Source organism: Dysidea avara, chromosome 4 (genome assembly GCF_963678975.1).
Source record: "Dysidea avara chromosome 4, odDysAvar1.4, whole genome shotgun sequence".
In the NCBI taxonomy this organism is placed as follows: Eukaryota; Metazoa; Porifera; class Demospongiae; order Dictyoceratida; family Dysideidae; genus Dysidea; species Dysidea avara.
The window spans coordinates 48,378,178-48,403,221 of NC_089275.1; the positions used below are offsets into that span (position 1 = coordinate 48,378,178).

Genomic DNA, 25,044 nt, shown 5'->3' on the forward strand with positions numbered 1-25,044 from the left:
GGTATATACATTCATTTTATTCTACATGTTGTATGGCAAGTAGTAGCGTTTAGTAGTAGTGGGAAGACTTGCTTGCTGCAGGGCTTCAAAGTAAAACAATAAACAATCAATAATGAGAATAATGCATTTACATACACAATATCACACACGTATGCATAATACACAAAACAGTTAATAGTTGTCATTATCACAATGCAAGTGTGCAGCCATTATGCTCCATGCAAATTGGACATTTCTCTCTGTGACAATGCCTTGTATAAGATTAGTAGTGTCATGATCCAATCATTTCCATCCAACTTGAAGTCTTGTCATTATCTTTATGAATTCTACTGTCATCCATATCAATTCTGCCAAACTAAATACTGCAAAATGGCATCAAGAAATTAAGACAGGAAAACTCGATGATTGATCTTATTTGTACTGCCTCACTTTACAGCAAACATTGATGCATCATGCATGACATCATTTTAATAACAAATGACACAAAAAAAGTAACAGCTGTCCAATTGCCTCTCCATAATTTCTAAGATGACAGTTTACAGCTTCAGTAAATGCAATGACTGTGGCAGAGGAAGTAGTTGATGTAAGGGGGCTGACCAGAATATGGAATCTCTGGTAGCGGGGCCTCCCAGATGCTGTAGCCATTTTAGCTTTCACAAACAGTCTCAAAGTTCACCAAAATTAACTTATAGGTACAATTTGAAGTATTTTAACTAAAACATCAGATTATAATTATTTGTAGTTATAAAAACCTATTTTGGCAATGCATTAATGAACATAATAAATTATCCTTCTTGGAGTGGGGCTGAAAACTGTGATATAGATCTTTATACTGTGATAGAATGCTCACCCTAATAGAGCATTCAAGCAAAAACCTGTAATAAAAAACTGAACATATATATTTTCCTACAGCTACTGACCTCTTACTTTAAGAGTTGGTGTCTTACCACTGTACCAAGTGTTTCCAGGTGGCTATAGGCTGTTTTGTACTGCTTCAGTATAAATGCTCAGTGAGATATCATTCTGAGAGGGGCTTAAGCCCTCCTCAGCAGACTAGCCCCCCCCACCTATGTGCATGCAATTATATATTGAACCACTGTTTTGCTCTTGCCACTTTGATTGACTCAGCACCATCAGTAAACACTTTCAATGCATGGCAGACTTTCAGATCACAATGGTTTGTCTTGTCATTGTAATCAATACAGTTGGTCATTATACAGTGACAAACACCACTTGTGGTGTTATAAATACTACTGTAGGAATTTTGAATACTATCTGCTGATTCTATGCACGCAGCAATAAAGGTATTGTAAAATTCTCCACTTCTTTGCTTTCCACCAGTTGCAATGTTTAAGGTAAAGGAAAAATCTGTGACATAACCAATTGTTCACCTAATATCATCAGTTACTGTTTTCCTTATGGTCTTAATTGTTCAAGGTTAGTTTATTTTATTGATTCAAAATTAATGTCACAGTGCATAATATATTATCCTATAAAATAATTTGAGCTACACATGATACGATATAATTATTATCAAGAGTTTATAGAAACACATTATTGTGCAACTTTAATCAAAAGATTCACTTCTACAGTCAAACAATGACACACCTGAGCAGCTGCAGGTGTATAGGTGACTTCCTTTGTTGTGTGCATTAAGTTTTGATCTACAAGTACAAGGAAATAATAATAACAATAATAATTGAATTTGATTAGGGATCATATCTAGAATACGTAGCAAGTAGGGAAGTTGCCCATGCCTTCTTTTTGCCGTTCAATATAGACATGAATCTTGAATCTTCCTTTGTTTTCCTTTGAATTCCATTGTTCTCTACTACTACATATTCATGGTATAGGGCAGTTATAGCTTCATGCTATATAACCATCATGTGACTTTTGTCACTTTTCTGTATAGGCCTGAGTCTATGTTCAAAATTTTGCCCAAAATGCTTTTGGAAATATCCAAATAATATCACCTATATTATGCTCTTTAGGTGTTTCCATTATAGTTGTGTTATGCTCCTAGATTTGCAACATTATCTTGGAACACTTATTACTCAGTGAACACTCTATTAAAGTGTTTCACTACAGAGTGACTATTCTATGAGTATCAATCTAGTTTCCACTAACTGTTCTATTAGGGAGCATCAATCTATTTTCATAGAATTAAGTTCCATAGTTTGAAATATCCATCTAATATTTTAACATGATGCTGGTAAAGCACTCCAGCTTATTATGCATTTTATTATGCCGGCATATTTGATGCAGACCTACAAAAATTGTCCACAGTAAGAGGTGTGTGGAATGGATTGCTTCTCATACTGTGAAAGCAAACACATACAGATATCCAAAGATACTTGACTGCTACATTTAACCACAGTGCATACCTCACCCTTCCATTTTATAAAACCCACAAGACCATAATAATAATAATTATTGTATAAAATTCTAGTAAGCTGACAGAAATGATGAAAACATGTCAAAATACAAGGGACCACTGTGCAAGCCCTAGAGACACATATAACAGGCTGAAGTAAAGACACAAACACTAAAATGTGGTGGACACTGTTGACCAATATGAGCAGAACCTTGAATATACACACACAAACAAATGAAATTTTTGTAGTTGATAGTTGTAGGAGGCAGGAGGCTGTTTTAGGTGGCAAGATGAACATAAGCAAAGATAATGTAATGTACAGGGATTAGTGTCATAAATTAATATTGTGATAATTACACATTCTTGAGGATGAAAATTAATTTGGCAGACAGCCATGGCTACCAAAAAAATCCAAATTGTGAAAATTCACATCCCTTGAAAATCTCAATACATACAGTAGCACTCTACACATACACTGACCAGTGAGGAGCAGTTAATGAACTTCTGTAACGTAATCACTTCAGGTATAAGTGCTTGTGTTGTCAGTAACTAACTGAAGATGTGGACTGTGCTGTACTACTACTACTGGTAGTACTGGTATAGGGGTAGTTGGGTAGGAGATAGGGAATTGGCCTCTTGAACATGTCTCATGGCTCTCAAAACATGTATGGAACCAAAAAATTAAATAAGTTGTCCTTTGTTAAACTTATAGTGACCGCGGTCACTATAACATGGTAGTCTTGGTAATGAGAGGTCACTTTAGTAATACTTGGTTGAAATAAGTACAGCTTGTATATACACGACTTGGCTGCAATAACAAGGTGGTCTTACTAAAGAGGTGAAGCTTAGGGTAAAGTCCATACAAGTCAAAGGAATTATGCTCACTCATTCTTCTACAGAGGTTAGCCCTTCAGAACTGATTTGTCATAAAAGGTTGAAAATGTGACAGTCCACTTTTTATTGCCATAAATAACTGAGAAGTCATATTTCAATCTTGGCCAAACAATTTTTCAAGGGAAAACTCAAAACTTGAGAACAACTTCTTGATTAGCCCAATCATTGCTTGCTTTTCTAGCTACCACAACTTGATGTACAGCAGAAAATAGTAGTCAAATTGATCTCAAAATTCATTCAGGGGCATAGCTAGAAATTTTAAATAGGTGAGGCAGACCTTGCAATGCTTATGAATGATGCATGCATTCTAGTGTGTAAGTTCAATCAGGCATACATAGCATGTTCCAGCTAGGGGTCTGGGGGAATGCCACCAGGAATTTTTGAAAGTTAAGAGTAATAAGATTGAATATATGGAGGTAATTTTAGTCCTACCATTATGGTATTTCAAAGAATGTACATTATGGTATTTTATACATGTTGCTCAGACCTTGACTTGAGTAGTGTTAGTATATAGCTAAGCACTTGTAACATGTCAATCCAGGGGGTCTGGATTATGCTCCCCTGGGAAAGTTAGACCATCTGAGAAAGTTAGACCATCTGAGATTGATTGTGAGAGCAATTTAAGTAGTTTAATTTTATCAAAACTATAAAAATTTGCTTAAATGTTGTATTAGGATGATTGCTCTATTAGGGTGACTGCTCTATTAGAGTACATCGATCTTGCTTGACTAGTTTTTGAAAACTTCAGTAGCTAACCGCCTAGAGCTAACCCTGGATGGACTCTTACTATGTACAATAAGTTGAAATAAATAGCATATAAACTATTAATGTAAGCTTTCAGTGCATCTAAAAGGTCTAATGAGCTCTCAGTTCAGTGACTTCAGTCAGCAATATTTGGTGAGGCAACTACCTCAATTGTCTACATTGTAGCTACTCCTCTGTCATTGGACATTGTTTTTAATTTTTGTTGTTTTTCCAAGTAACAGTTTGCACAAGAAGCAATGTGTGACTATAATATTATACTATTACAACCTAATGATATCAGCTCTGTAAATGCTGTACTATATGGTCTCTGCAGTTATATTATATTGCAATAGCAATATTGACAGCCCTTCCAGCTTCTCTTATGACTTATATGTATAAATGCAAATGCTAACAGCTAGCTGAGCTGCCTTCCCAGTATCAAATCTAAATCTTACCTGATTGTTTTGTAGTGTTGGTATTGTACGTGTTTTTCCACACAGCACATGTCAATCACATGACAGACATTCTCATGTATTAATTGCTCTTAAGTGTTTATCTTAACAACTTAGCTTACTTTAATGGGGTTACAGGTTATAATAAAATAGCTAGAAATGATACCATGCACTAAAGCAAATTAAACCCACAATCACTTTTAAAACAGCATTACGTACAGGCTGTATGGTGCATGAATAAAGTTGTGTGAGTACCAAAGTCCACTCTATAACCCACAATCGATGTTCAGATGCCTTTGTATAAAACTAATGGGGTGAATGGAGGTTTGTCTTTTCACCTATTAAGTGTAAGCATGCTTGGATAGGACATAATATTATAATGGATTATGGTCACTTGGATTTGCCTGATATTATGTCCAAGTCTGGTAGTTATATATATATATATGGAAAATCCCTTGTGGCCATGCATAGTGTAATTATTACAGTACTTAGCTTTGGGAAAGATTTTGTGAATAATAATTTGTGACCCAATTTTGGAAAGCCATCCTTTTGGGCACATGCTATTTTTGCAGGAAAACTCAATTGAAAATTCAGCAATTTTTTTAAATTAATTTTTTTACACATTTATTAAGGTGAAATTTCACACCCAAAGCTTCTTTCTGCTAGGAGATATGGATGATTTTATCAGACCATGTAGTGATTTCACCATGCGTGGGACACCAATTAACTTACAAATGAGGTGATTTGTTCAGGTGCTAGAATGTTAAAACTAAGTCTTAGACAATGATACATGGCATTTAATTAAAGAAAAGGACCAGGAACACTTGATTTAACTATCAAAAGTCTCTTTATAATATTTTTATACAGAATTAATTGTAAACGAAATGATTTGTCACAATTTGTCATGCTTAATCACACACAGAATTCAATGTATTAATATGAAGTTATGTACTTTGTAATGTATTAGACAGTAAAATTGACCATATCTCTGGAACCTTACAAGATAACAAGCTGAAATTTTGACACAAAGGCCAACACCCAGTGCCTCATTTTAGATACAAAAGAGAAAATTGACCAATGTGGCAAAAAGGATGGTTTTCCAAAATTGAGTCACATTTGTGACCTGATCTTGTAAGCCTATCTTTTTGGCACATTGGTCAATTTTCTGTTTTATGGCTTAAATCAGGTACTGGGTGTTTTTTTGGTTTTTTTATCATTAAGCACTCCTGAGATATGGCCAATTTACTGTACTGTACATTAAAACTAACTTTTATCATACAGTACTGTATAGTAGGGACCATAAAGGTTTGGGCATAGCCCGTGAAAAAACATCAAGCCTTACTTTTCCCTGAAGCAGTATTGGTTAGGTGAAATTAAGCCCAAACAAGCCTTCAGATTCATTTTCAACTAGTTGCTATGAATTTTTTAACTAAAATTATTCAACGGAATTTTCTAGTGTGACTGACTGACTTAGTAACAGACTGATGCCTTCAGACAAGCGTAACTTGATAGCAGCTAAGGCTATGGGCTTGATTTTTTCACTGTTCAAAATCGCTTCAGCCAGACACGTGCCTTTCGGCATACTGCAGTACGTACAATGCATTCTTCATGGATTTACCAGTGTCCTCCTTTGTGTCCCATTCATCTTTGCTGACAATGAAAGGTGTTGATTTGGCTTCTGTGCTTTGCCTTTCAATTACATGGTAATTGTCTCTTTGTCATGCAAAGAAAACATACCAAGGCATTAAATTGACCCTTACCAGAGAGGAGCGTAATTAGATGCCACAAAACTATTTGAAGTGTATTATTGTAAGAGGGAGTAGATACCTACTTATAAACAATTGCATAGTCTGACCCTTAATGATCAGAGCATTCAGTGACCCACATTCCTTAACGATTCAGCTGCAGTTTTGCTGTAGTGGCAAACCACGTCTCTTAAATATTACGGAGCTTGAGACAATCAACGAGATTGATATACTTTAATAAAGCTGTCACAACAACACTTGTATAACATAGCTATGCTATAAAAAAGTTAACAAAATATGTACAATAATATAATTATTATAATTTGTTTAAAAATGAAGTACAGATTCAATGATATAAAGTAGTGAATCTACCAGTGGAAAATCTAGATTGCACTAAAGTTCTATTAGAAATTCTTGAATAAAACGTGCACTCTATTACAGTATTACAAAAATAATTAAAGTCTATAGTACATGACTGGATTTGACAAAACCAGTTTTCCACACACATCCTATCCTTTCACTTTAACCGCTTGTAACTTGACCACTCGGTATGCTATTGACCTACAATTTTCACAATACGTTTTCATTGCATTAATGCAATAACAGGTGAAAATTTGAAAGTGATAGCTATAGTTTCCTTCTACATCGAGCTATGGTCCTTCAAAGTCACAAATTTGGATGTGTGCATGTGGAAGCCTGGTTTTGTCAAATCAGGCACATATTATTACAATACTATACTATTGTTCATAATCATCATGGTATGAAATTGGGTAATAAACAAGTCCCAGTGTCAGTTTATGACTGCTATAATTTTGACCTAGGCCTGATTTTGCATGGATATTTCTTCCAACACAATACTTCTGCACATTGTGGCTCAGTTCTGATAAGAAGCAGCCGTACATGATGACATGTACAAAGTATTTGATGGTGGCACACACAAGCTGAACAAAGTATAATACAAAATGGTAATGTGGTTGTATGAATTAGGTAACAGTATTGAAACTACCTGCAATAAAGTGATGGCAAAGGTTAGCGGAATCTCAGCCAATTATTTCCAAATGTTACTCCACCATTACCTCCCTAACATGGAGGAGACCACCTGATCAGGATGTGATTCCAAAATGCGTAGTGGGCAAGATGGTGATCATTGACAACCAAGCCACAATGACTCCTTCTCACAACCATGACATCTTCACCTTCCACTTACCTCAGATAGCCAACGTGGTAGAGAACACTGTTAACCACATGCCATCAGCTGATCTGCTCTCCACATACTTTACCACACAACACATCAGGTGAGCAAGGCTATTGAGGGTACGTCCCACACTGGAGCACCTTTTCTTTTCATGACCAAAGCTGGACCAATAACCTACCACCCCCCGCATTTGTGAATGCCACTGAAAATCTTATAACAATTTTCATACAAACACACTTCAAACACTAAAACATTCACAACATTACAACTGGTGCTTATTAATACACCAGAAGATCACTACACAAAAAAAAAAATCAATGTCTACAAATTATTAATCAACTTGATGGCTCCATTTGCATAGACCTATAGTGAGAATTTGTGTGTCATATAGCTCGGTCAAAGATGCGAAAAATATCTATAATTCTTTCTATAGAATAATTTATTATTTTATGTACATCCAGGGCATATATGCAAATCAGTTTAATGTATATAAATCTCAATTTTCTTTTCATAGTTGGTGTTTACCAGTTCATGAAGGGGGCTATAGATGTCGTGTATACCTAACCCACCAAGTGAGACCACACACCTCCAGAGCACTCTGGGAATGCCAGAAACACTTGACGATTGCACCCTAAATGATATGGCACATCATGATAGTACAATACACACCACTGAAGAATCCATATGAGGCCACTGGGCTACACCTAACTACGTATCACAATTCTCCAATTTGTCTGTCCACCAGTCCAGAAGTAACGACATCACCAAACAGTGGCCCTAGATGTAATAGAAAACCATTAAAAGATAGGAAGAAATGTAAGCCACATGACCCTCACAAGTGCACTATAACAGATAGCCTCACCTGTAGTGATGACAACATCAATTTCTGAAATCTAGAATCGGATGACCAAAAGCTCCTTCTGGCATGTGGACTCTCTTTCATTCCTATGGTCAGACATAGTGAACAGATGATGAAAGAACTATGAGAGTACATTAAAATATGTGAAAAATAACTACAAATATGCACAGATATGCCAATTTGAACAGTTAACTATCAACTAAAGATACTAAATTTTCAACCTAGTAAGACCACAGCAAGTGGGGTATCAATGGAATAACAAAAGCTGCTACTTGAGATTTATCACCATATATGTAGGATGGTTGTGGTCTAAATAAGTTAGACTTCAAAACACAGGGTTCTATGGAATTTAGAAACCCTCAGGCTCTGTAGTATCACATTCTCTTCATTTGGGTGCCACAACACAACACAGGCAATTCAGGTTACAGTGAATTGTTTCTTATGATTACAAGCATAATCACAGTCTTAAAATGGATCTAACACCTGTTATGTAGCATAGATGGTATTATGTTACTTATTCTGCTAGCTTTACCAGTATATCAGCTATGTCTATAAACTACATGTATCCTCATGTCTAACAGTCAGGGCAACTGATAGTTGTGTGTGAATTAATTGTAGCTGCTAAAATTAGAATTTTAGAATACACACAGCAACATGGTCAAGACAGTTTACTGTTAGTTTGAGTCAAGTCCATGTCCAAGTACACCTTACTGCTGACATCAAGAACTCTATGCCATTGTACACATTAAGGTATTTTGTTGGTGCTTTGTGGAGACCACATATGGTGACCACAATCCATACCTAAACAGATACAATGCTACCCTGTACACTTGTATTGAAGAGTAAAATATCTGATGGTCATTAGCAATACAGATGTCCTCACATTAGTTTATCTGTATACTTGACCTTACAAGCATTACTCTTAGTGGATAATACTATACACAAGTAGAATTTTTAAAACTCCAAAATAAAAAGTCATAATTGGTACGATACTAAATTCTGGACTTTACATTACATACAAAACCCTTGGGGATGATATGGACTTCAGATGTATCTGGAATGTACACAAAACTTGTTCTTCAAAAATTATAGACTATTTGAACACTTCAATTAATAAAGCATTCATTTGAAATTTAGTCAACAGTTTAGATAACTAACTGGTCCAGGTTCTATTTGTACACTAATATACCTACCTCTTGATATGTCAACATCGGTAGCTGAATATTTACTAGTTGGTCATATTTCTGCAGCCATATTCAAGTTGGTTTCCCCAACATGAAGTGTAGACGTGTAGGATTACATCATAAATCAGTTCTTCGCTTGTTCATCTGGAGGAGAATAAACACAACCAATAGAATGACTACACAGAGAAACAGAACCACACACAGATCAAAAACTACAGTAATAAACAAAGGTACACAACTCTTAAATGCACCTCCTGAAGCATAAAGCTTGTTAACTACATGTGTACTGCTACATGTTAGCAGTGTTTTCTGAGAAGATGAGTTAAACAAAACATGAAAAAGTGGTATATGGGCAGAAATGAACTATATACCAGTTCAATGTATGCATGAAGGGCTGACATTAAGGTGGTGATAAAGCAATAACGCGCACAAAGAAGCCATATCAAATACTTTACGTCACATGCGGCCATTATGTAACGGGATAAAGCAAAGTAGGCACGTAGCTAATTAGGGCGCAAGACCATGCATAGTAACCAAGAACTACTGGTACATGGGCAAGCAATGCAGCACAAGCGTAAACAACAAGCAGCTGCTGCCATACAAGCCAGGTGGAGCAAAACAAATGGTAAATTAAGACATAATTGTACAGCTTTATTATTGTTATAATTACAACTAGACCATGAAACTAACAATACAGTGAATACACAAGTCAAGACAACAGGTAAACAACTATACACTATTACTAATAAAAAAGTTATTACAGCATCTTCTCATTCTTCTGTGCAGCTAACTCATCACCACCCAACTGTTTATTAGCAGGCAACAGAGTAATTTCTCTAGTGCTGCAGGGCAAATTTATTGAAACCATCACCCAACATTCAGCCTTGCGTTCTTCTTCCTTGGGTACAAGCCGTCATTATGGGCTAGCATCGATAATGGTATGCCAGTGCTTGAAGTGTTCCTCGTTGTTTCGGTTTACCACCTCTGAAATTACTACCATCAATGGCACTAATCACTATGATGTGAACATCGGTGCTGCTTTAGGGCAGATAGCTACTGGAGGTGGTGCTGAATACATGAAGGAACAATTGGCCTGTTTCCAAGTCCCTTCTCTGAGTACCCCATCCTTCATTGACCTGGAATGTGACATGGGAACAATATTTAAAGAAACAGTAACTGAACAAATACTTATTGCTGGTCAGAAAGAGGAGGAATTGGCCATCCAACGAGGCAGCTACCACAACACAGTGCCAGCGATAACTGTGGTAGTTGATGGTGGCTGGAGTAAGAGGAGCCATGGACATTCCTATATTGACAATTCTGGTGTTGGTGTTATATTTGGGACAGCAACCAAAGGACTTCTGTTCATTGGAGTCAGGAACAAGCACTGTTCAATATGTGCCATCAACGCAAGGAGAGAACTTCATGTCCACAAAGGGGTTCAGATAACCGGGAGTCCACTGTACTTACTCTTATACAATACACAATTCTGTACTGTACTGTATGATAATAATGGTAGGCCCTTCAAGTAAAGGTCTGTTAAAATGCATAAAATGTCGGTTGTCATAAATATACACCAGATGTTAGGCTGATAATCTACCAATACAAAGTATTGCTTGTGACCTACCATATCTCATAATTATACACATATATTTATACGTACATACACTACATATAATACACCCACACACCACCACATACACACCTCTCAGTTAATTGTACAGAGACACAACCAAACACATCTGATGTACATACATTATACCACATAATACACAAGGTTTCTATATGCCTTCAGACAATTGTAACTTGATAATGGCTAAGCTTGATTATTTTACTATTAGACATCACTTCAGTTTGACTAGTGAATTTCGGCATAACCCAGTTTGTACAATGTATGCATCATGGGCTCACTTTTGTCCTTCATTGTGTATAGTTATGTACTGTGCAGTTTCTTCACTATACACAATGAAGGACAAAAGTGAGCCCATGATGCATACATTGTACAAACTGGGTTATGCCGAAATTCACTAGTCAAACTGAAGTGATGTCTAATAGTAAAATAATCAAGCTTAGCCATTATCAAGTTACAATTGTCTGAAGGCATATAGTATACACAGTTAGTAGAAAATTCCACTATATGTATATGTTAAAGCATAGCCGCGAGTGCTATATGAAAAATAAAGTACGAGGCGCGGCCGAGTACTTTATTTTTCATATAGCATGAGCAAGGCTATGCTTTAAATGATTTATGGAACTTTCTAGTCGTGTAGCTTCACCATACACTAGGACTCGTAATTAACAAGCGTTGCACGAACTATTAGCAGCCTGAACGCACACAAACTAGTTTAACAAAGTAACTCACGCGTATTTCACCATAGTTTGGCATAGTAGACGTTCATCGCGTCTTTTGGCAGGTTTTGCTCGCAACCCACAATCGATTCTATTGCGAGTCACATGGTGAAGTATTTCCGTGATATCTCCAGGACTTGTCCGTTTACATTAACAAACGTAACAGCAACGTTATCTTCTCCCACCCATCATCGAAGCATTTAGGTATGTCTATAAAAGCAATCCAGTGGTGGAACTCGTATTGGCTGGGGTGATTGATCACTCAGCGCGGCGAGGCTATCAGCCTTCACCGGCTTGGGTGATTAGTCATACTGGCGCGAGCCCCGTAGGCTATTAGCCTACACTAAGGCACGTGGGCAACTGTGCTTTATTGCCCACAAAGAGTGCTTTATTGCACCGCAAAGAGTGCTTTATTGAACGAATAAAGCACTCTTTGCGGTGCAATAAAGCACTCTTTGTGGTCGATGAAGCAGTTGGCCGGCTGAGAGTGTACTTTATGAAATTTAAAGTACACCTTTTCCTTTGATCTCGCCCACGCAAAGTTCTATAATAAAATATAAAAATTTCCAACTTGTCAGAAGCATTTTGAAGACACTTTTGTACTTAGCTATATAATATTGTCAAGGCACAGTGAAGGTACTGTGAGAATAGTTTTTGGTCATTATTTTATGTGAGAATATGTAAACCTTCATGACCCTTAATACACAGTACTACTGCACCCATACAATACTTAGTAAGTTTGAAGCAACTACAGTAGAGATGGAAATTTTTGCAGATAGAAATTTTGCTGCTTCATAGTTTAGTTTACCAGAAATGTATACCCTCATAATTATTTTGATGAAACTTTATATTGTGTATTAGTCCGGTAGATATAACTGCAAAAAGGGGTGAACCTGGAAAAAATTCAAAGAAAGCTGAATTTGGTATCATTAGAAAGCGAATTTTTCATAGAATAACATATTCAAAATCCCATAAAATCCACCTCAGGGAAAATTTTTTATGGCCGATTTAGCATTTAGCATATATGACTAGATTCAGGAAAGTGGATCTTCCACGCATATCCAATTTACCAACTTTGACAACTCGTAACTTCAGATCGGAAAATGGTATTGACTTGCAATTTGATCAGTAGTGAGCACCAGCATCACTTATTAGGTGGAGAAAATTTCAGATTGATATTCAACTTGAACACTAAGTTGTGGTTTCTCAATCGGATGTATTTGCAGACCCATTTTTGCAAATCTGGTCATTTGTGACCAACAAAAATGTGCTATCCTTAAATTATTTTTTCACAAGAAATAGTTTCCTTAGCACTTCAGCAACTCTCTCCTCCACATTTTGCAACACATTAATAATCCATGTTTGCAACAAGAGCATAATATTACTACCACATGGATTTACAGTGGAAAGCTGGAATATATATTGTACAAACTTAATTATATGATCTATGGGACTGGTCCCATGTCTATCATCATCGGTTGCAGCCTTAATCCTTCTAGTTTCCAGCCCCATATTAAGTTCCCTCCAATGAATAACTTCTTGCATCAGCTAAAACCATTGATCCTGAAAGCTCCATCCAACTGCAAGGGTTAGCACACTTTCACAGCTTGCATGTGTAATAACTTTCTGATGCCATTTCCATGTACTTTGTTTTGTATACCTGAGACTAAATCAGACTGATTCCCATCAAACTCCAACTTTTTCAACATGTGCAATTGTTGCATTATATAATCTATCATTAACTTTTCAATTGTTTGCACATCATTTGATTGCTGATTAGGCCAACTTTACCTCTTCAAATGTTGCGGACATTGTATCACAGCCACACGGGAATGTGAAAAGAGGACCTACATATGTGCTCAATAACGTCATCATTTTTCCAGATCTTCAAATGTTTTACAACCTCTGAATGAAAAGAGATATGTACTTGTCATGTTCTGCTTCCAGCGTGCACCAGTAACACAAGAACTTCATTGTTGTCATCAGCTACAACATTCAATCTACTTCCTTCAATTGCAAAATTGAAATGCGCATTGGACTATCAGTATGTCAGAATCTCCATGTGTGCAATCAGTGTGTAGGGCTGGCAGCATCCCCAGGTATGTTATGGTACGTATGTGCAGGTGCAGATATTCAGTCAAGTGAATCTATGGAAGCATACAAAAACCAGGAAGTTTGAGCAAACATCAATTGATTGTCCAATATCTGAGAGATGATGGCCAGGTTGTGCATCAGAGTAATTTGGATACTGACACACTGATTGTTCAATGTGCACTTCAATTTGCAATTGAAGGAAATAAAGTGTGTTGTTGACACTGATGTTCTTGTCCTCCTGCACAGTGCACCAGAGCATAGCAAGTATATATTTTCTTTCAAAGGTTGGGAAACATTTGAACATTGGAAAATTGATGACATTATTGGGCACATGGGTCTTATTGTAATGTCATAATTACATCTTCTCTTTTCACATGCCTGCATGGAGTTGCTGTGATACAACATCTGCAACATTTGAACGGGATAAAGTTGGCCTAATCAAGAAGAAAATGATGTGCAAATGATTGCAAGAACAACACACTTTCACAACTTGTATGTGCATCTACAAGTTATTCATTAGAAGGAACTTAATGGCTAACTTGATCCATTACCATAATGGAGCTGGAAACTAGAAGGATCGAGATTATATGCAACTGATGATAACAGACATGGGACTAGTACCAGAAGTCTTAACTTAAATTTGTACAATCTAAATGCAAGCTTTCTACTGCAAATCCATGTGGTAGCAATATTATGCTCTCGGTGTAATCATGGATTAAGCAGCATGTGGCAGTTGCAGGGGAGAGAGTTGCAGAAGTGCTGAAGAAACTGTTTACAATAATCGTGACAAATATATTTGTTCAGAACTTACATGATAGGCACCTTTTATTTCTATAACTAGTCTTATCCTTATTTCATACAGCTAATATTGATTGCAATGAATTTCTTATGAGAAAATATTTTAAGAATAATATGCATTTTTGTTATTAGCCACAAATGACCAAATTTGCAAAAATAGGTCTATACTAAATGCATTTAATAAAGAAACCACACCTTAGTGTACAAGGTGAATATCAACCTGAAATTTTCTGCAACTAATAAGTGATGCTGGTGCTCACTACTGATCAAAGTTCAAGTCAATACCATTTTCCAATCTGAAGTTATGAGTTGTCAAAGTTGGTAAATTGGATATGTGTGGAAGATCCACTTTCCTGAATCCAGTCACATATGCCTCAATACTAAATTGGCCATAAACATTTTTCCCCAAGATGGATTTTAGAGGATTTTGGATATGTTATTCTATGAAAAATTTGCTTACTAATGATACCAAAATCAGCTTTCTTCGAATTTTTTCCGGGTCCAACCTTAAATCTACCGGACTATATTCTTACATGCTATTCACAGTTATTGTCCATATTTTCTGTAGTGATTGTTGAGACACTTCTCATACTGTTTTTCATTTGAAATGTTTCAAACTTCTCAGTAGTAGATGTATGGAGCATGTGTTTAAAAATTTTATGGCATGCCTAGCAGTATGTGTGCAGTTCACCATAACTAGTCATAATATATTTATGGTAACAAACAAGTACTAGTTCAATTAGGGATCATATGTAATGAAACAAGTAGGATACACCTACACCTATACTAGTGAACATTTAATCCACAAGTGTAAACGACCTTGATCACTTTCTGTGATCCCTATTAAATCACATTTGTACTTGCTCAAATAGAAGCCACATCATTTTAGTGGTGGGATGATTGTATGTCACCACTAACAAGGATGGGTGGTATTAATGGTGTGGAGGTTAACTAAGTAACTGTTATGGTAGATAGTTCATTACCTGAACCAGTCCTGGAGGGTATAGCACAAGTACCACTAAATAATGTGTCCTCAACAATTACATACGACAGCAGCAGCAATCCCAGGACCTCAGACACATCATGGAGTAGTCCTCCAGTAACACTGTGTGTAGTTACTCTAATAAAATGTACGCATGCGCAGACACTCAATGACTGGTTAACAGATTATCAAATGTGTATGTAGCCATAATACATATCCCATCTCAACCACCTGTACAAATTGTGACTATATGTTTAGTGAAGTGTAATACATATTATGATATTTCAATTGTACAGTAACATGATACAGTAATGTTGGTATATTAATAGTCCAGCTGTGAGTGTGGTCCTACAAATGACATGGCTTAAGGTAACGTCAATATTAATGGCGGTGACAATGAAATGACTGCAATGATATTAATGTCGTTATAACACATCATTATTAACAGCAATTCTTCGGTCATCACTTTGATGTTACACATTTCTAACAGTAGTCACTTTAAAGTCACACTCCTATCCACACCAGGGTTGTTATGGTCTACACACACATTACTCTACAAGAGTATTGTGTAAACAAATAGTGTTGTACATTCAGGTTGACATGTGAATACTGAAACAAGTTGAACTCCACTTGTACCGCAATACAAGTTAACACTCAGTTATCCAAACCCCAATTGTCTCAAACAATACTAAAGGTGCTCACAGAAGTGAATAGTTGAAGCTCATTTGTTTATATGCAAAGCTCCATTCAAATACTCTAATAGAACATACACTCACATTTGAAACACTCTAAATAAACAGTCATTTCAAATTCCAATAAACAAGGGTACAGACAAATCATGGTTGGATAAGCAAGGGTCTACTGTACTTGTGTATGTTCTATTAGAGTGTTTTAACAGGTTGAAGTCTGCTACATGTGAATATTCTGAAAATGTGAACACAATCAAGCACCGAATAACTGATTATTTATGGAACCACTTTTCTAACAATTTCAACTCCGCAAGAACCTGCACATTTTACATTCTATGCCCATGCTATTGATGTTCCAAAGAACCCATTCCTACAACTAAATGACTATTTAATCTTCTTATATTTTCACTCACTGATGTTAGAACTAGTTGCTGGCATGCCTTCAGCATGCACACCAATAATTTTAATTGTAATTTTGTACATGAATGCTGTAAAGCTATAAAAATTAATAAATAAAAATTCTCACCACACAAGGTGTTACCAATTATATGGTTTACATGATCACAAGTACACCACTTTTCATCAGGTCACTCATAAGCCAATACACTTTTACAGTTTAGTAGTTGACTAGTCCACTTCACACACACATACAGTGAAACTCATTAATAGCACTACCTGTGGGACCAAACAATGTGGCCTCAATAATGAGGTGGTCTTACTGATGAAATCATGAAGTACACCTTAGTTATGTATATTGGGACCTATCAGAGGTGGCCATGACATGTAACAGTGTTCCTTATATAAAAAACTGGACCGTAAATCACAAAACACACACACACACAAAGCATACAGCAGCTGTCTGAAACAAAGGTATTGCAGCCCGCACTCGGATTCCTGTGTACCACTCAGGCGCTTGAGTCTTGTGCAGGAAAATCCTCATGGGGCAGGGCTAGTAACCTGCAGGAGGACTGTCCAAGTCTCACAGAGTGAGGTTGCAAAACCCAAAGTTCCCAACACTGCTAAATGAGACAAGGACAGTTGGGCATTTACTTTTCCAGTACACACCAGGTACCCATTGATATTACAGCTGGGTGGGCTGTAATACACTACACACAAACGCACACACACACAAACACACACACACACATCAACATAAACTTATATAAGTTTCTCTACACTCTCAATGAGTAAGGTACAAGGAGATTACCAGAAGATGTGCTTGATCCATCTTGATGTTGTTAATCACCATCTGTTCCATTAGGATGACTGTCCATAACTGTTTCCCTCATTGTTCTGTACCTCTAGCACCTTTAAGGTGAACACAGTGTTGGACATGCCCTGAGGACAACAGGTAGTAATTAGTTATAACACAGAACAACTAACAGAACACAATGCTGACACTACACAAACACAACTACAGTGTCACTTGTTGAAAGAATTGTCATACAATAGTGACTGGTACAGACAGGTATTCCTGTCTAGTGACACTACCTCATTTACAAATGGGACCAAAAAGAGCCTGTGTAATGATGTCATCTGATCAGTGAGGTCATGAGGTACAAATAGTGGTTTACATTCAAGTTGAAATATGATCACTGAAACAGCTCAACCACCAACATTAAAAGAGGCCACAATAATTGTGTACGTTCTATTAGAGTGTTTTGTGAACAATTGTGTATGACCACAAAATCAAATCGCAGTATTGCCAATTAAATGCATTTTGGCCGTACGACATGAGTAAATACTGAGACGAAAGTCACAAAACGAAAGTTGCGCAAGTTCTTTTTGTGTCAGGGTGAATAAACCCAGGGACGATTTTCCATTTACCATTTGTGTGTAATAGACGCCTTAGTAGAAATATCATCTCCACAGCCTAAACATCAACTGCCCATAGAAATTAACTGATTGAAACCCTTAAAACATCACTGTGTGATTGAATTCTTCGCTGTTCGATATGTTTGCTAACGCAAGCTGCAGTGTAATTACGCATTCCTAAACACAAGTCCTGAATGCTAGACAGACCAGACCCCATTTTCGGGACGCTTGTATAAGCACCTAAATAGGGTCGGTGGTGCCAGACTAGTCACTAATTGTGTAATCAGTCACTATTGATTATTTGATTACCATGAGGTGACTATTAATAATGATATAATGATAGCTCATTTCATCACTTCAAGGATGATGGGAGGACCATACCAGTAGTCAGTGCTATTGTATTGGGTGTGCATAAACCGAGGGGTAGGTAACAAGCCAAAATTGTCTACAAAGTTTCAAAGATGACTGCCCATATTGCATCTTTCAGAAATATGACTGCCCAAATTTCATCTTTCAAGAGAAATTTCAGTTAAAATTTCCTTAAAATTCATTAATTTCAAAATTAGTAAATCTATAATTTTAGACTCTCAAATCTCATATTTCAAACTGTATAAAATTCAGGCAATATTTCATCTTTCAGAAATAATTTCAGAGATGATCTATGAAATTTCAGGTCGTTATCTACCCCTCAGTATAAACAGTGGAATAGAACGGTGGGATGAATTTGTTTGAAGTCTTGATGTCATTCTTACACCCAAAAATAGACATACAATTTCCCAGGTCACCTTTTACATTTTGGTACCTCAACAAAACTGAACTTGTTTACAAACTTAACAAAGTCAATTATACACACAATTGTAGTTTGATATAATGTTGGGAATCCCAAGAAAACCTTCTGCTGTATATAACACATGACAAAGTGGAAAATTATCAATTATAAAAGTTAGTTAGCTGATTACATGTATTGTAATCAGTATACTTAGACTACAACAAGTTTGATACTGAAATTTGATTGGCTGAAAACGTGGTCTCTAAATCTCGTAGAGCCACGGTCATGTCCAATAGAGACCACGCTCTGAGGCGATACGAAACACGATAATTACGCGCCTGTAACATTGACAACGCATGGGCATTTAAATGGCTAGTAACAGCCGTACTGAATTAGAGGGAGGTGTAATGGGCTTGTTTGTACTAATCAACACTACATTACTGGCTTACAAGCAGCTGTCGAGGCACAACAACAGCAACAATGAGTTGTAGTCCACTCGCTGAGTCCAGTACTTCGACACATAGCACGCGCCTGTAGCATTGGCAACGCATGGGCGTTTAAACGGGTAGCAACAGCCACGCTGAGGTCCCGCCATGTCGGGAGGTGTAGAGGGCTTGTTTCTAGTAATTAGCCATACATTTCCTATTTACAAGCAGCTGTCAACTCAAGGTACAATAACGAGTTGTAGTCTAAATAAGTTAGACGTCAAGAACCACTGGGTTCTACGCGAGGTTCTACGGAACCCTGGTTCTTGACGTCTAACTATTATTTAGAGAGACATATCTATGTAATAGTTAGAGACCTACAAAGTAGCCTAAAATCTGACCTCAGATCTTCTAAATTTTCTGGAGGCATGTCTTCAGAGGCACTATATAAATTTTCAAAAACCTCCTTTAAATATCCTAGATCCGCCACTGATTCCCCTTGTTGAATGATACTGATGAAACCCAGTACAAACAGAAATGAAGTCAATAAGTTGAGGAAACTTTAACCATGTAATACAAAATTATTGCATTCCGTAATATGGTCACATTTTTGTAAGTGATAGATTAAAAAGTGAACAGTCTAATTTCATACCCACTGAATACAAGTTACATGGACTGAAGGAAGGAGGGAATCCACACCAGCAAAATATAGTTCAGATAAGATATTCATTAGAAGCTTGATGATTCCATAGGTAGTTCCTTCTTGTTGCAATTCACAACGTGAATGTACTATGATATCTGGTTTCTGTACAACCATCTACACATTCAGAGCCTCCACAAGAGTTAGGAGAGCAGACACTCTGACTCAGGCAACAACGTAGACGATTTGCAGTTATACGGAAGCCAGCCTTTACATGGATCACAACTTGGTCAACACCACTTTAGCTGACCATCAAACACTCTTTGTTTGATGTGATATTTTAAAATAAAAAATACAAAACAGTATATAATAAATGGACTTTAAAAAAGAGCCTCTATGACCTGCACAGCAATGGACAAATTCATAATAATGAAAAAATCAACCGTTGCTCCTAGCAACCTAAATTTTACATTATTTGTAGGTGTCAATGTCTTAAGTCACCTCTCCAAGTTTTATAAAGATAGCATATATAAGTCATGAGATATGACATTTTTGAAGTTACAATTTTCCCATACATTGTCAATGAGAGGGGCAACAGTTGCCCCTTCTCGGTAATCACACAAATCATGGGATTCAAAGAATGTCATATCTTATGACCTATATACACTATCCATTTATAACTTGGAGAGATTATTGTTGACATTCCACCTACAAATTATGAGATATATGTACTTGTGAATTTTTGGTTTGAAATACCTCATTTTTGTAACTGCCCAGAAGGGGCAACTGTAACCCTCTCACATAGATATGTATGGAAAAACTGCAATTTTCAAAAATGTCATATCTTATGACATATATATGCTATCCTTTCAAAATTTGGAGACGTTACTTTAGATGTTATCACCTAAAAATAATGGGAAATTCAGGTTGCTAGTAACAACGGTTATTTCTATATGCTATAAAGCCTTATTATGGAATTTGTCTATTGGCACCTCAAGAGGTGCCTCAGCAACTGGACAATACAAACTGGACTGGGCACCACAAATACATGTATCTATAGATCTGTTAAATGAGAAAAGTTTAATTTACATCTCAACCATCCCATATTTTTTCCCAGGCTAGATAATCACTACTCCATAAGAAAGACTATGCTTAACACACAAGATTCTCTTATGGCAGCATCACCCAAAGGGCTGTACAATGAACGGCACACAACGCAGAACTTATTTCTGGTGTCATGAGCATATTGGAACAATACATCATCAATCACAGAAGGAAGCGTATTCTTATAAATTACAAACAGTAAAAGCCAATAAGGCATTGCTTTGAATACACCCCTCTCTCATTAAACTCCATGATGAAAACTGTCAGTGTCATCCTCTATATACACTGAGGAGCTAGGCGATGGACTATACTTCTATATTAAAACATACTTTACCTCGCATACTGAGAAATATAGTCCTGGAGGAGGAGAAATCGGTGGCAACTTTATCATTCGCAGACCCAGCTGCCCCTGCAGCAGTCCTGCAGATGAGCTGTAGACGTCGCCATAGATACATGAATATGTTATTGTGGGTTGGAGTTGTGACTCAAGATTGTTCGATCGTGACGAGGATCGTGACGAACTGGCGAAGCGATATATGCCTCCAACTGGCTACATTTCGTTGAAGTATTAAGAGGTATGGTATACATTACCTATGATTAGCACATTATATGGTATCATCATGAGTACAGTTCTGCGAGCTAGCTTCAACCCGAAGTTAGGGCTGGACGAGGTGCTGCACACTCTGAGACCACGGCGTCCAGGTTCCAACATGCATTTTCACGTTTGACTGAAGTAAGTATGACTATTCATTCTCCTTGTGAAGAGTGAGTCACATTTAAGATTGCAAGGGGATGACACTTGTTCTTTGATCTCCGTACTCAGCCATAAAGTGAAAGTCAAAAGGTGGAAATTTGCATGCAGCTGGTTAAAGAACAACACAGTTTGTAAAGTGTATACCAGGCATGATTGATACTTTTAGGCAACAGCTTAGATGTAATTTTACTAGAATTTAGTCAAGAGTTAATGCGTTTTCAGTAAAAGTCAAGGGTCAAAGCGAGTTTGGCGAAGGACACAGATCAGAATACCCCCTTGAATTTGCCATCATGCCATGTTCCAAAACTACCAGTACTACAGTGCAAGCTTTCTGCTCTTCACTGAACAAAAACTTGTTCAGTCTTCCACACTTATTTTAACATTGTGTGACAATTTCAAAATGGCTAATCCCACAATGACTCCACTTACAGTATATGTTTATACAGTAACAACCCACTAGAGATCACACCCTCAGATCTTCATGTTGTAAAAGCCTTGCCTTCACAAAATCCATGAAGATCCTCCTGTACATGTAGCAATGTTAACAGCTAATAGTTGTTACTGGCTACATGGTCATGATGAGTGTTCTGTTCACTGATGTCTGACACAATAAGAACAGGCTGGGATAGTGTGTTGTATGGGTGCACAAAAGTGTTATAGACAAGTGTGTATATACAAGAACAAGAGAACATGTGATCAAAACACTCTAATAAAACAGTTACTCATACAGAATAATACACACCAGTACTCCATGCTATTATGTATATAATTATGTTGTTTCTTGCAGTGACTGAAAGTATGCTGTGCACAGTTGAAACTAACCATGATCAATAGCACGATGATGGTGATAGTAGAACTTGAGGTTCGTACATCATATAGCACTCTATATTAATGCTTAATTTATATGAAACTACTTAAGAAATTCTATGATGTGTATATACTTAACTATACAACACGTAAAATTTTTGTTTTGTATAAATGACTGATGATGATGCACTTGTATCTATATAATTATCACACTTAGGATACTACACTTGGCTGATATCAGTGTAAGAGTAGAGAAAAGATTTCTCCTGGGAAAAATTGCCATCCTAAGAAAAGCAAAAGCTGGAGCTGTGGAATGTTGAAAGAAGGAGCAATGTTATTCCACGATAGAACTGTAGAAGATCTCCGTGAGCAGGAAGAGTTAAAATATGAACAATCAGATTATGCATACAGCAGTAGTGATAGCAAGACTGACAATTAAATTATATTTTCGTTGAATCAAATCATTATAGAAGTATTAAATGAATATTGTATTTTGTCAACTGATCAACTTAAAAACATACATACATGTTTTATGCCTCTTTAGTGTTGGTATTTTACAATATTTACAAATGTTACAGTTACTGGCTTTACATCCCTCACACAGACCACAACGACATCTTCTCTTTTTACCTGAATGATGATTGGATGATACATACAAGTGGTACACAATTATGACATACTTCGATCTTGTGACATTATCCAGCCTCTTGTAGTGCTCACAACATTGACAGTCACTGAGTAAAATTAACAAAAAAAATTATGTACCATTGAAATGATTAGCCAACAGAACTAGCCTTAACAGAAATAATCTGCAATACTGCTGCATAATTATCTATCCATGTTGGCTATTGTGATTCTACTTACTTGACAACTAGCTATAGAGTTTAGAGTTTTACTACAGGAATAGCACCCTTTACCATAGCAACGAGGTGGTTGCTAAGGGTTGCTATGTAAAATAGCAACAAGGTGGATGCTAGGAGACCATTGCTGATAGTGTTATAGCAGGATGTACATTTTGCACGTTCACACATGTACATTGTACACGAGCACAATATACACACAGTAAACTAACTATGCAGTAGGGATGCCACGACATAGAAATGTTTATGTCATATGTCATAGAGGTTTATGTCACGACATGTCATATGTCACGACATAATTAACGTTTCACAACTGAAACTGTTACTTATGAAACTGTATAGCTATTTTGATTTAAACATGCAAAAATATCAACTTAAACATCATTAATATTAATTATGACATCGACAACCAACATTGCCCATACTTATTTGTCAATTTTTCTCATATTTATTGTATCAAATTTGATCAAAATGAATGGAAAAGTGTGCATTATTAGGAGATATTTATGTCACGACATAAAGAAGCCTATGTCATATCATATCATGAAGCTTTATGTCACGACATGTCGTATGTCACGACTATCGTGGCATCCCTACTATGCAGTTGTGTGATTAGAACTGCTAACTTTTTATTGCTTTTTTTTCCCTGGCAAGGAAGGCAGTGGTAAGATGATATATAAATTATATGTCATTAACCTGTTGAGTATCTGCTGCTTAGTAGCATTATATAGGTGCTTGAGCTGTAATTTAAAATCTACCTTGTACCTTATATGCGAATGGATTTTGGAAAAATGATCCAAATCGCACATTAGAAGTTTTGAGATAAACGGTTATAAGAATTCAAGTCAGCATAATTCGCCAAGGATAGCAAGCACGCGTATGAAATTTACACAGAAAACACATCAATCTATTTCATACCTTTCAGACCACTTCCAGTACTTGTAGCTGCTTGTAGTTTCTTGCCAAATAATATAGAAAATCTGAGGAGTTGGATGAGCAAAGTAGTATCACGAGTGCTCAAAAGGGGTGGGGGATGGTGGGGGCACGAAATAGACTTCAAAATGGAGGCAGACCATGATTGGAGTCCAGTCATGAGATTACAGGGCTGTGCTGGCTCCTTAGTGAATGATATGTAGCAAAATCAACAGAAAAAATGTCTGGCCAACATTATCACCAGTAAACCAATGATTTTTGCCAAGCCAGGTCCAGAAACTGCCATTCGAGCTCTCCACACCACCCAGAAAAGACATCTGTTAAAACCAGACCCAAGCAGTTTGAGTAGTACTGAGTGTCAAAGCTAATAATACGATAATGGAGCTATCCACTTGTGGCGTTAATTTGATTTTACCTGATGTGCGATTTGGATCGGTTTTGTAAAATGTGGTCACATATGCTTTCCTGTTTACAGTGTTTGTACCTTTAAAGTTGTATACTACCTTTTAAATATGAAAACACTTACCACTAGTTCAAAGCCAGCCATTCTTAGTGTCTTTGTAAATACTTACCGTTCA

At 36.8% G+C, this 25,044-nt stretch overlaps 3 long non-coding RNA genes across 4 annotated transcripts; 1 reads left to right on the top strand and 2 right to left on the bottom strand.

The window, feature by feature from the left end:
* Positions 1–6,506: 6,506 nt before the first annotated feature.
* LOC136252592 (uncharacterized) lies at positions 6,507–8,318 on the bottom strand. 2 transcript variants are annotated; one of them, XR_010699723.1, is made up of 3 exons: positions 8,267–8,318; positions 7,216–8,181; positions 6,507–7,089 (listed from the first exon to the last, which is right to left on the bottom strand). It is a non-coding gene; the product is annotated as an uncharacterized lncRNA (long non-coding RNA). The 2 variants fall into 2 exon arrangements; XR_010699722.1 differs by having other exon boundaries at positions 6,507–7,150.
* Positions 8,319–10,077: 1,759 nt separating this feature from the next.
* Positions 10,078–19,635, bottom strand: LOC136252589 (uncharacterized). Its single transcript, XR_010699719.1, has 4 exons — positions 19,393–19,635; positions 17,567–17,697; positions 15,672–15,808; positions 10,078–10,583 (listed from the first exon to the last, which is right to left on the bottom strand). It is a non-coding gene; the product is annotated as an uncharacterized lncRNA (long non-coding RNA).
* Positions 19,636–21,576: 1,941 nt separating this feature from the next.
* LOC136252586 (uncharacterized) lies at positions 21,577–23,173 on the top strand. Its single transcript, XR_010699715.1, has 4 exons — positions 21,577–21,687; positions 21,743–21,845; positions 22,654–22,728; positions 22,891–23,173. It is a non-coding gene; the product is annotated as an uncharacterized lncRNA (long non-coding RNA).
* Positions 23,174–25,044: the final 1,871 nt, after the last annotated feature.